The sequence below is a fragment of the Dermacentor andersoni genome, chromosome 1 (genome assembly GCF_023375885.2).
Source record: "Dermacentor andersoni chromosome 1, qqDerAnde1_hic_scaffold, whole genome shotgun sequence".
Taxonomy (NCBI): domain Eukaryota; kingdom Metazoa; phylum Arthropoda; class Arachnida; order Ixodida; family Ixodidae; genus Dermacentor; species Dermacentor andersoni.
In genome coordinates this window covers 373,218,035-373,230,290 of record NC_092814.1, presented here as the reverse complement: position 1 = coordinate 373,230,290, position 12,256 = coordinate 373,218,035, and the positions used below count along the sequence as shown (strand labels likewise).

The window sequence follows — 12,256 nt, the reverse complement described above, 5'->3', positions numbered from 1 at the left end:
CATAGCGGACAACCGAGCGGTAGTGATCGGAGGCGATTTTAACGCCCAACACGCGGCATGGGGTTACAAAATCGAAACTCAAAAAGGCAGGAACCTATGGCTAGACGCGCAACAGGAAGGCCTGACCCTCGTGACCGACCCATCGGTTCCCACGAGAATAGGTACCAGCGTTTGCGCGGATACTACGCCAGATTTAACATTCACCAAGAACATACGGGACGCGCAGTGGACAAATACCCAACACGACTTTGGGAGCGATCACAATATACTAGAAATAACGGTAAGGGCAGGACCGCGCAAGACAAAGGGTAGACCACATAAGATTGTCGACTGGGACAAATTCAGGAAAATAAGGGAGGAGGCCGATGACACGACACAAGGTATTGAGGAATGGACCGAAAAACTAAAGGAAGATGTGGCGGCAGCTACGAAAACGGTCCCGCCGGAGGCGCATCTAGAGAACGTAGACAGTAAGCTTCTACACATGTGGGAAGCTAAGGCAGGGTTGCAACGGAGATGGAAAAAACAAAAACACAACCGGATGCTTCGTAGAAAGATAGCCAAATTGAACAGGGACATAGAAAAGTACGCCCAGCAGCTATGCAAACAACAGTGGGAGGAAAAATGCAACAACATGGACAGTCAGATAGGAATGGAAAAAACGTGGAACATCCTTCGATATTTGTTAGACCCGGACGGGACAAAGTCGGCACATAGGCAAAATATAAATCGGCTAATACAAACGTACCGAGGGACAGAGCAGGATTTCCTCAAGGAAATCGAGAAAAGATACATCTCGCAAGCGCTGCCCGTCATACACCCTGACTACACAGGGCAGGTAAATGACGAATTAGACAGCAAAATCGGCGAGTCAGAGGTCAGGGCAGCCCTGCAGAAACTCAATACCAAGTCGGCACCCGGACTAGACGGTGTAACGAATAAAACGCAAAGGAACTTGGACGATGAGTCTATAGCTAAGTTAACCGAATATATTAACGAATGCTGGGAGGCAGGGCAGATTCCGCAGCAATTGAAGACGGCACAAATCGTGTTAATACCTAAACCGGGCAAGCTACTGCAAATTGAGAACTTGAGACCCATATCTCTCACTTCTTGCGTGGGGAAACTCATGGAGCACGTGGTCCTAGCGAGGATAACCACCTACCTCGAAGACTGCGACGCGCTCCCGGCCACGATGATAAGATTCAGGAGAAACATCTCAGCGCAGGACGCTCTGTTACAACTAAAACATCAGATCATAGACGATTCGGGCAGATCGACAAAGGCAATTCTCGGGTTGGACCTAAAAAAGGCCTTCGATAACGTAACACATGCAACGATACTAGATAGAGTAGGCGAACTAGCACTGGGAAAACGCACGTACGATTATGTACGCAATTTTTTAACTGGTAGAAAGGCAAAGATCACGATAGCGGACCTAGTTTCGGAGGATATCGAGATAAGCAGCGCAGGTACGCCACAGGGCTCGGTCTTATCACCGATGCTATTCAATCTGGCGCTAATCGGGCTGCCAGTCAAGCTGCAAGAAATCGAGGGTCTAAATCATACCTTATACGCAGACGATATCACCCTATGGGTGAGAAACGGAAGTGACGGGCAGATAGAACAAACGCTTCAAACAGCGGTCGAAACAATCGAAAAATATCTAGAGAGGACAGGGCTAACATGCTCGGCAGAGAAATCGGAGATGTTACTGTACAGACCGACTCGCAGAGGTCGCAAACCAGGCAACTACAGGGAAGAGCTCACCCATAGAGAGGAGATACAGTTAAAGACGGCCGATGGGAAACCCATACCCAAGGTCGATAGGATCAGGGTATTGGGGCTCCTCATTGAAGCCAAGGGCAACAACGGAGAAACCATCAGAAGACTGGAGGGAACTGTAGCGCAAATCATGAGGCTAATCAGAAGGATAACAAATAAACATAGCGGGATGAAAGAGGAAAACACGATCAGGTTAATACAGGCCTTCGTAATAAGTAGAATAGTGTACGTAGCACCGTACTTAAAATGGCAGGTCGCGGAAAAGATCAAACTAGAATGCCTCATTCGGAAAATATACAAACTAGCCATAGGACTACCGATCAGCACCAGCACGGACAAGTTGCTGCAATTAGGCCTACACAACACTATAGACGAGCTCATTGAAGCGCAACGTACCGCACAATATGAACGCCTCTCTAAGACTAGAGCAGGCAGACACATTCTAGAGAGATTAGACATAGGTTACCACACACAGCATGGTGTCAAGGTGGACATCCCGAGAGATATGAAGGAAAGATTGGTAATACCTCCCTTACCAAAGAACATGCACCCAGAATACAATAAGGACAGAAGAAAGAACAGAGCGAAGCAAATACAGAAGAAATTCGGCAGCGACAAGGACGCAGTGTTCGTAGACGCGGCTCGATACAGTCGCAGACGGGGGTTTACGGCAGCCGTTATCGATAGGGAGAAACGGTGCAAGACGTGCGCGACGATACGCACCACAAGTAACGAGATACCTGAAGAAGTAGCCATAGCACTCGCAGCAGCTCAGACTAACGCAACCGTGATAGTCAGCGACTCTCAGACGGCAATAAGAAACTTTGCCAACGGCCGAATCTCCCCGGAGGCACTACGAATTCTTCTTGCAGGAGGCCAAAATTACAAAAGAAAGATATACATCACCTGGACACCCGCTCACACCCTCGCGGAGGACGGCAACAACGAGGCGGCACACGACGCGGCTCGAGGGCTTACGGACCGAGCCGCAGTCGCAAGTGACGCCCCGACACCCTCCGGACGTGACGGTGCGGTAAATGAGTGGGAGTGGGAGCACAGAATGACAACGTATAATGACATTACGAAACATTATACGTTACAGAGGCGCATATTCCCGCGACCTCACGCAAAATTGACAAAAAAGCAGTCTGTCGCATGGCGGCAGTTACAAACTAGGACGTATCCGAATCCTGCGCTCTCGCACATCATATATCCGGATGTACATCCTACGGACAAATGCAAATTATGTGAATCCAGAGCCACTCTGGAGCATATATTATGGGAATGCCGAGGGATAAATAACAATAAAGAAAACGAGGCCTCTAGCAGCAGCCTTCGCACGCGCTGGGAAGCCGCGCAGCTCAGCCCCGCCCTCAAAGATCACCTATGGGCCGTCCAGCGGGCCGAGGATGCCGCCAGGACCCAAGAACTCCTGGCCGTCACCTAGGCGGGGCCTTTGGCCCTCCCCACCAACTCGCAGGGCACACAATGAAGTTCTTTCCTCCTCCTCCTCCTCCTAGTGTTTATACGCCCAAACTAAAGACGCGATTCACCACCAATCGTCAACTTTGGATATGGGCTACAAAAACTCAGGTCAACGACGACAACAACAAGAATAGGCGAACAAGATGAGTGGTTCTGATATTGGAAGCGGTAATTCTCATCTATAACTGAGGTGAACAAAACTAGCTCCCCGAAGGCGAACTACATTGAAGCTTCTTTACGAAACAGTTCAATCATTGACTGCGTTCTCTCATAAAAATGCGAATGCTGCTTACTTTACCCCTCTCAACAATATGCATGGCGACGCAGATGATAAAATTCTGTACAAAAATAAGCTTTAAAATCTAAGACTTCCTGCACAAAGAACGGATAAGAACCGAAGAAGCCATGTAGAAGGGTCCATCAACATTTCGGCTGTAGCAAAAGAGACGGCAATGTGCGCTATTCGTGCTTTGCTTCACTAAAAATTTTACCTGGTGCAGATGACGATTAAAGAAAAAAAAAAGAACGAGAAGCACGAACGCAAAATAAGTGCAACCCCGGCGGGACTCGAACCCGCAATCCTCGGTTTAGAATACCGATGCCTTGTCCATTGGGCTACGGGGGCTCTCACGCTCAGACCGCAGCTTTGAGTTGGCCAATCCTGGCCAGAGCGTCGCCGACCCTCGGCGCAACCGCGTGAACGCGCTCGTGCCACTGCTGCCTCCTTCGTCGTCGTCTTCGTCCACAGCTGGGTCCGACGGGGCTCGTCATGCCAGCGTTCGAATGCTGCCCCTCCGTCGGCGAAGGCGCTGACGGCGCTGGCCCACTGTCACTTGGTGAGGTGATTTCGGTCTCAAGTTCTTTGCCTCGGCATATAGCGAATCGAAAACTCGTATACAGCCGAGCTCAAATTTCGCATTAGAGAATATCGTAATCGTCGTACATAATTACAGCGAATCTGGTAGCCTCTAATTCGTCTGCATTTTCTGTGTCCGCGTCCGTCAGCAAAAATGTTGGCCGATCGCGGCGGCGGTGTAGGGCCAGGAGCAGTGCTTCTCGCCCCCTTAAGGCAGAATCTTTATTTAGTCAGCAAAGTAAAAATAACCGTACATGCATTCTTTGGAATGAAGCACGCAACATGCCGAGCAGCGCACGTTTCAATAAAGAACAAATATAAAAACATAGTCCGAACCACTTAATTGACTATAAGCCACTCCTGAAAACAATACCAAGCACGTAGAGCTCCCCACATACTTTTCCCGGTAAAGATTACTGTTTTGCAAGCATCCACGCAGACGGCAACTTTCGACGTGTGGAGTGACGTCCCCAGCCTTTCGTATAAAAGAAGCAGCCCACCAACTGATTTCAATGTTGTTGCAGCACTACTGAAGGCGCCGGCCTGCTGTAGAAAAAATCATTACTCCCGTTACTACCACACTTAAAAAAGTTTATACTGTCTATAGAAATCTACAGACTTCTTATAGACGACTTTGCCTTTCTATAGATTTGTTCTTTTGATGATAAAAAGTCTAGAGTTTGTCTCTAGACGACAGGCGATAAGGTTTCTATTTCTTTTTGCCTGCTCCCATCTTATTTATTTTTTCAGACAATTTTATTTATAGATACTGGAGTCTTTATAAGATCTTAGCAGGGTGGCAACATACAAGTACATTCATACAAACATACAGTTCAAGCAATCATGCCGATGCTTGAATTCAACATGCAAAAAGGACAGATTGCATGAAAAGAAAAGGAGCAAAGAAACTATGTGTGATTGAGCGAAGAATGATTGCGCCTGAAAACGGAATAAATAATTTAGTGTAATGACTTCATCAGAAAGTTTATTCTAATGAACCATTGTTCTTGTAATATAAGAGCATTTGAAGCAGTTGCTATGGGGTGTAAACGGTTTCCCTGCCATAGAGTGTTTATGAGGAGTAACATAACCAGTTAAGGGTGTTAAGATGTGCGAGGTATCATTATAATAGTGGCCATTCATTAGCTGAAAAAAATTATTTTCTACGGGAAGCACGCTTTTGTTCTCTAATCGAAGAGAAGCCATAACGTTTAAAGAGATCTGTTATAGAAATTGGTCAATAAGAATTGTAGATAAATCGGAAAGCTTTATTTTGAATTATTTCTAATTTTTGAATGCCAAATGATCATTGCATATACTAAAGTTGGACGAAGTACTATATGATATGGCAGGAGGGGCACAGTTGGTGTCGAGTATTTTAGCGACCTTCTGACAGCGAACAAATAGCGAAGACAATTAGTCATTACAGTGCCAGTATGGTTTGAGCAGGGAAGATTGTGAGATATGTGTATGGCCGAGATATTTATAGCGAGATACCTCAGAAATATAAGTGTTCCGGGCAAAATAGTGGAAGATAAGGGGCTTTTCCGTTAGTGTTATTATCATACAGACGGTCTTTTCATAGTTAACAGACATTTGGCATTGATGGCACCTTCCAATTATTTTGCCAAAGTCGCTATTTAGCATGACTTTATCTTCGCGTGAGGCAATTTCATCATATAGTACACAGTCATCCACGTAAAGTTTAATTTTGACAGATACATTACTGCCAATGTCATTTATATAAAGCAAGAATAATAGAGGACCCAGCAGGGATCCCTGGGGAACGCCACAAGCAACAGGTAATCTGTCGGAGGAAGTCTCCTTTATCCTAACTTATGGGGAGCTGTTGGTTAGATATATTTGTATTCATTTTAATAGCTCATTTTCGTGAGTAAAAAACTTAATTTGTAAGGTAATTAGCTGTGGGTTACATTGTCGAATGCTTTACTTAAATCCATGAACATAGCGTCGCTTTGTTTTGTATTATTTATTGTTTTGCAAAATCTTGAATATATTCTAGTAATTGAGTGTTTGTAGTGTAGCCCTGCCGAAATCCATGTTGAGCGTTCGTCAATACGCAACGCTCATCAAAATACCAATTATATGCTTATAGATTAGGTGTTCGAAAATTTTGCATGTTGTCGAAGTCAGAGAAATTGGTCGATATTTTTTATGCAATTCTTGTTTCCCTATTTATGTAAGAGTTTTATTATTGCTGTTTTCGAGTCATCCGGAAGCATGCCATCCTGTCGCGATTTACTAAAGAAAATTTTCAAGGATTTCGCAAACCACTCGGCATAGCGTTTTAAGAAGCATTTGGTATACCACCTGAACCGGGGTTTTCTTTTCGGCAATTATTAACAGTAAGTGGCATATACCATGTTCAGAAAGAACAATATCAGGAATCGAAGGCCAATCCATGTAAAAACAAGGCAGACAACCTTCATCCTTTGTGAATAGAATACTGAAATGATTGTTAAATGCAGAACATACAACCTGGTCATCGTGGACCTTATTACCGCCTAATATTGACATATCTGAAAGGGAAGAAGAGTGAGTCATCGTCCTCTAGAATCTCCGTGGAGGCATTTTCATAAAACTAGGAAGATGTACATTAAAGTAATTCCGTTTGTCATTTATTATCATTTCTTTTAAATTATTTCACGCTTCCCCAGTGACCCTTTCTTTATTTGTTCAAGTTTTCAGGTTTGCGCAACTTTTAAGCCGTTTAATCTTGCGTCGCTTGAGCAACGTCTCGTCAGAGATTCAGGGATTCCGACCCGCAGCCTTCTTCGCAATCTTTAGAACAAACTGTGGCACACAGTTGAATATAATGCCTTTAAATAAAAGCAACACATCGCACATGCCAGCAGTAATGTTTTTAAAGTTATTTTGAAAGTTTAATATTTTTAAAGTTTATTTAAAGTTACATTAGTTTAGATTAATTGCTCGCATATCAAAACAGACGCGTCATCTGCACGATAAAAATTCGGGTAACACTGAATCTTATCATTTTTACTGCGAGCGGAACATTGCAATAGCAATACTACTGCTTGGTGATCTGAAATGCCGTCTGTGACCACACATGAGACGTCGTCTTGTATATTTGAACTTAGAAAAAATGGATAGAGAACTGCTTTTGAATCTTTGTCGATTCTAGTGAAATGCTGAACTACCTGTAATCCGCCAAAAATAAACGCAATAACAATAATTTCACTAGGAATATTTGTGGTGGAGCGGGACGGGAATGTGCTTCACTCGACATTCGGCAGGTTACTCTCACGGGTTAAGGTTAGTTTATCTATCTGCTTGTTTTAATTATGTGTACATGGTTTTTCTTCAGCATTCCAAGTCTGCAACAGACGAGTTAGGAGCCTGTATGCGGCACCAAGAATGTATTTGACATTGTTAATTAAAAAGTTGCAGAAAATGTTTTTTACTCCCGAGGTGTCGGTCATTCTTAGCACTTGAGGGGAATGTTTAAAAAGGATGGCTACGCCTCCACATTTTCTGTCAGTCTTTGCGCAATATTCTTTACTTTATCGAGACAAATTGGCTATCATACATATCATCATATAACCAGGTTTCAGTCAACACTGCAATATCGGGGTCCAGGGAGCGAAGGATGCCTTTAAGGTGCTCTACTTTCTTGACAACGCTGCGGTAGTTAAGGATTAAGATGGTGAATGGTGATTGGCAACGGTTATCATATTATTTGCTCCTTCATTTTAGCTTACAGCGTTTGTCGTTTTCCAGATAACACAGCCAAATATTTCACCATCTATGCTGCATTTCTGAAAAAAATATTTTAACTTTGGAGCCTTCATCGCATCCTTCTTGTAAGCATTGCCATATTTTTTTTCTTATCTGACGAACGTTCAAAGAAATGTCCTCTGTTATAGAAAGTGTTCTCCCAGCTTTTATGTGCTCTTTCAGCACTGAACTTTTTTCGCGATAGCCCGAGAACCTTAAGAGCACGGGGCGTGCTTTCTCTTTTTTCTTTCCTAGCCGGTGACATCTTTTCATATTATTAATAATCAGTCCATGTCTTTTCTTCAAAACACCTTTTTTTGACCATATTCAAGAGACTGTCGTTTGACTCCCCGTCTTCTTCATTTGGGCCGTACACAATCTCATTGTTTCTTCTACCTCTGTCTACTAGCTCATCTAATTTACATACCAAACCGGAGACGTTGTATTCCAAATCGGTTGCTGTTTTCTTGACATTAGTTACATCAGTTTTCAATAACATGAAAGCACTCGGTTGAGTTTCGGAGATGAGCATGCGCTCTTTTAAATCAGCGATATCTGTTTCAATTGTAGTCCGTTCAGACAGTGGATCATTGATACAGGCACTTATTTTACTTTGGCTAGATAAAAGCTGCGACTACATTTAGTCAATAGCGGCACATGCCAGAAGATTCGTTTTGAAAGGTTACAAAGCTGTCACACCACTGCTTACAGTCTATAGTCTACTACGCAAACAACTCTCCGGGCAACAAAGCATCACCAGGAATCGATTATCGGATCGGATACAGTACTAGTCGTCCACGTAATGTACCTGTGCAAGCAAGAAGAAGCGTGCAGGCGACATGCTGAAGCTGCTGCTGCTGCATTGCCCACTGCCGGCGCGCTGGAACGACGGAGCTTTAATATTGTTGAAGCTTGGCGTCACCGATCCGATGGCGTCACCGGTAGGAGTTGCCGCGCTAGGAGCATCCACGGGAGTTCGCAGAATCACCAGAGAAGGAAGAACGTGCGCAGGAAATTCACGCTCATCATTCGCCTGTACGATAGGGCTGAACCATGACGAATTGACGGTAATCACCACATGTTCGAGTGGTGCAGGCGCGCCATGCCCCTCTGACGAACGGCATGGCCAACCAAGAAATCAAGGAGCTGCGCAAACAAGAAGAATCGTTTAGGCAACATGTTCAAGCTGCTGTTGCTGCATTACCCCCTCCACTGTAGAGGGTCTGTAGAAACAGTCGCTAAGGTGTTTGTTTCTTTTTGTCTATTTCCGCTCTATAGATATCCCGTGGACGAATGTCGATACAGTCTCTATTTTTGCCAATTCTATGTTTGTAGACTGTAGGCGAAAGTCGATAAGGTTTCTACTTATTTTTACCTACTCCTGCTTTATAGATTGCATATAGCGAAAGTTCATAACCTGTTTGTTCCATTTGTCCGCTTCTGCTCTATAGACTACCTATGCACAAATGTTGCCACAGTCTTTATTTATTGTTTCCATTATTTGTCTATAGACTGTGTCGAATATTTTTCACTACTCGAAGCTTATAAATCGTCTATAGACGAACGTTGATAAGGTTTCTATTTTTGTCTGGCCCCATTATAAAGCCAACCTATCGAAAAATTGTTATGATCCTTTTTCCTTTTGTATACCTCCGCCCCACTGATTACCTGTAGAAAACATTAGATGCAATCTCGATTTGTCCTTATTGATTCTTAATCTATAGACTGTCTATGGACAAGAGTCAATAAGGTGTATATTTTTTGTCCATACCGAGTCTAGACCTTCGTCGCGCGCGCGCGCGCACGCACACGCACACACAAACGCACACACAGACACAGACACACACACACACACACACACACACACACACACACACACACACACACACATATATATATATATATATATATATATATATATATAGCACAAAGGAATAAACTCGACGTACGTGAAAACACGGTACAACAGCCGAGCAGTTTGGCACTAAGAAAGAACGTGTTTTCACGTACGTAGAGTTTATTCTCTTGTGCTACACCAACGCAGCCAGCGTGCTTTCTTCGCCGCCGCCACACACCACATACATGGTGTGTCAGCGAAGACTTTCGAACAGCTTTAAAAGTTGCATGTGGCAGATATCACAATTCTAGTTCATGAGCTGGTCTACTGGAAGCGGCGGACAATACTTGCGCAAAAAATTTAGATGCGAAATCGACTAACGAATAAAAAATAACTAATTAAGTTTTTATAGTAATCACATTATGGCACATATTGCAATTAGCAAATTCTAGCCGTGGAGCTCCTCAGGCTAGACGAAATATCTTATGGCCCATATTGCAAATTACAAATTGAAACAGTGGATTTCGCAATGCGGATCCACTTGGAACGAATTTTCAAGATGACACCAGTTTCGAGATATAAATTCCCGCACTTTACGTAGGACTACCATTTAATTGTTAACAAAACGTCATTTCATGCACTGAATTACAGGAGTAACTGGAACGCCAATGCATTTTTCCGCAAAGTTCGGGAATTTATATTTCGAAACTGGTGTCATCCTCATAATTCATTCCAAGTGGATCCGCCTTGCGAAATCCACTGCTTGAATTTGTAAATTGCAATATGGGCCATAAGATAATTAGCTAAAAAGTTTAGTAAGGGATTGTTGTTAATTAGTAAATTTTGTGTTTCAAATTTTAGTCCAAGTAGTATCCGCCGCTTCGAGTAGACCAGCTCATAAACAAGAATCGAGCTTTAAAAAATTTTAAAATTGAAAAATATTCCATGAAACACACTGTATGTAGATATATTGCCACGGGACTGCCGCTCGTGTACATTACGCCTATTCGCGAGCTTGTTTCACGCCCAGAAAAACACTATTATGTAGCACATTTTGAGCGACAGAAAGCTGTATCGGGAGTCTCTCACATTCTTCTATAATTTTCTCCCTGTGACTTTTCAATTAAGACTAATTACCTAATTAGGGGAACGCAAAAAATAAACTGAGTGCTTCAAATCGATGGCAAACATTACCTTTGTTCTCTCCAGCTACGTAGCGTCTGTATATATTAAAGTGCCGCTCAATTTAGGTGAAGCACCCTGCATACTTCTTTGCAATTCGAATTATTTTCCACGGTTTCCTATATCACCACCGGTGAAGGCCATAGAGTGGCACGTCACCAAAGGCCATGTTAACTTGTTCGAACATTCCGTATACCGACGGTGGTAAGGCGTGAGATGAACAAGAAGATAGCCGGTACTGTAAAAGTCCTATTTCTTTAGGTTTACATGCCGTCTATAAATTGACTGCAGACAAAAGTCGTTCTTCGGCGGTCCAACCCGTGTATGCTGTAGGCAAGTGCACATACCGGTGGATAATACGGAGATACGTTAGATATTAGGCACTGGATGCTGAGATTGCTTTAGAGCCTATGCGTAGATTTTAGCATACACATGTGCATATCTCCGCATTTATTGATCCTATGACATGAGCTACGTAGTCACTCTCGGCAATCCCAAGAAAGTATTCACAGTTGTCAAAGCATGACCTTTACCCGCCGTGGTTGCTCAGTGGCTATGGTGTTGGGCTGCTGAGCACGAGGTCGCGGGATCGAATCCCGGCTACGGCGGCCGCATTTCGATGGGGGCGAAATGCGAAAACACCCGTGTGCTTAGATTTAGGTGCACGTTAAAGAACCCCAGGTGGTCGAAATTTCCGGAGTCCTCCACTACGGCGTGCCTCATAATCAGAAAGTGGTTTTGGCACGTAAAACCCCATAATTTTAAAGCATGACCTTTGCGGCAGTAGAATAAAGAAAACAAAACGCCGAACCAATGCTGTTAACAGATGTTATGAACACCAATTTTAGCTACAAGCGGATTGGAAACAGGCATCAAGCTTACAGCACAGAGACTCGTAATGTTTGTAGCTGACAACACAGACTTTGTGATTGTGTGACGAACCGATGTCGCACATTTTGTGTGCGCCTTGTGTGTCTTCCGATACTCAGATACTTTTCACGTTGCCCTCATATCTCTGCTGCGTCAGTAATACCGGGTGGTTTTCCGTAGACTGATATCCGGCTCAATAAAGTCATCAAAGTTTCTCACTAACTTAATTAAGTGCCAAATCATCTGAACCCACCCAGTGCTTCGCAGGAGGTATTCTTGTAGGCCGAGCATGTGCGTACACAACTACTGTATAGATTGATTTGACCTATAATTGCATCAGAACACTTGCACCAACATGTGTGCAGGTATCCCATTTGGAAGTACGCTGGAAGATATGCCAGAAACGCATTGTATCACTTATCCTCGTTGGCAATGATGCAAGCGCCTGACGGGCCTTGTAACGGCTTTTGCAAACACTTAACTCA

The 12,256-nt window shown here is 43.8% G+C and overlaps 1 non-coding gene across 1 annotated transcript; it reads right to left on the bottom strand.

The window, feature by feature from the left end:
- Positions 1-3,820: 3,820 nt before the first annotated feature.
- Positions 3,821-3,895, bottom strand: TRNAR-UCU (transfer RNA arginine (anticodon UCU)). Its single transcript has one exon. It is a non-coding gene; the product is annotated as a tRNA-Arg (tRNA).
- Between the last annotated feature and the right edge of the window lie 8,361 nt (positions 3,896-12,256).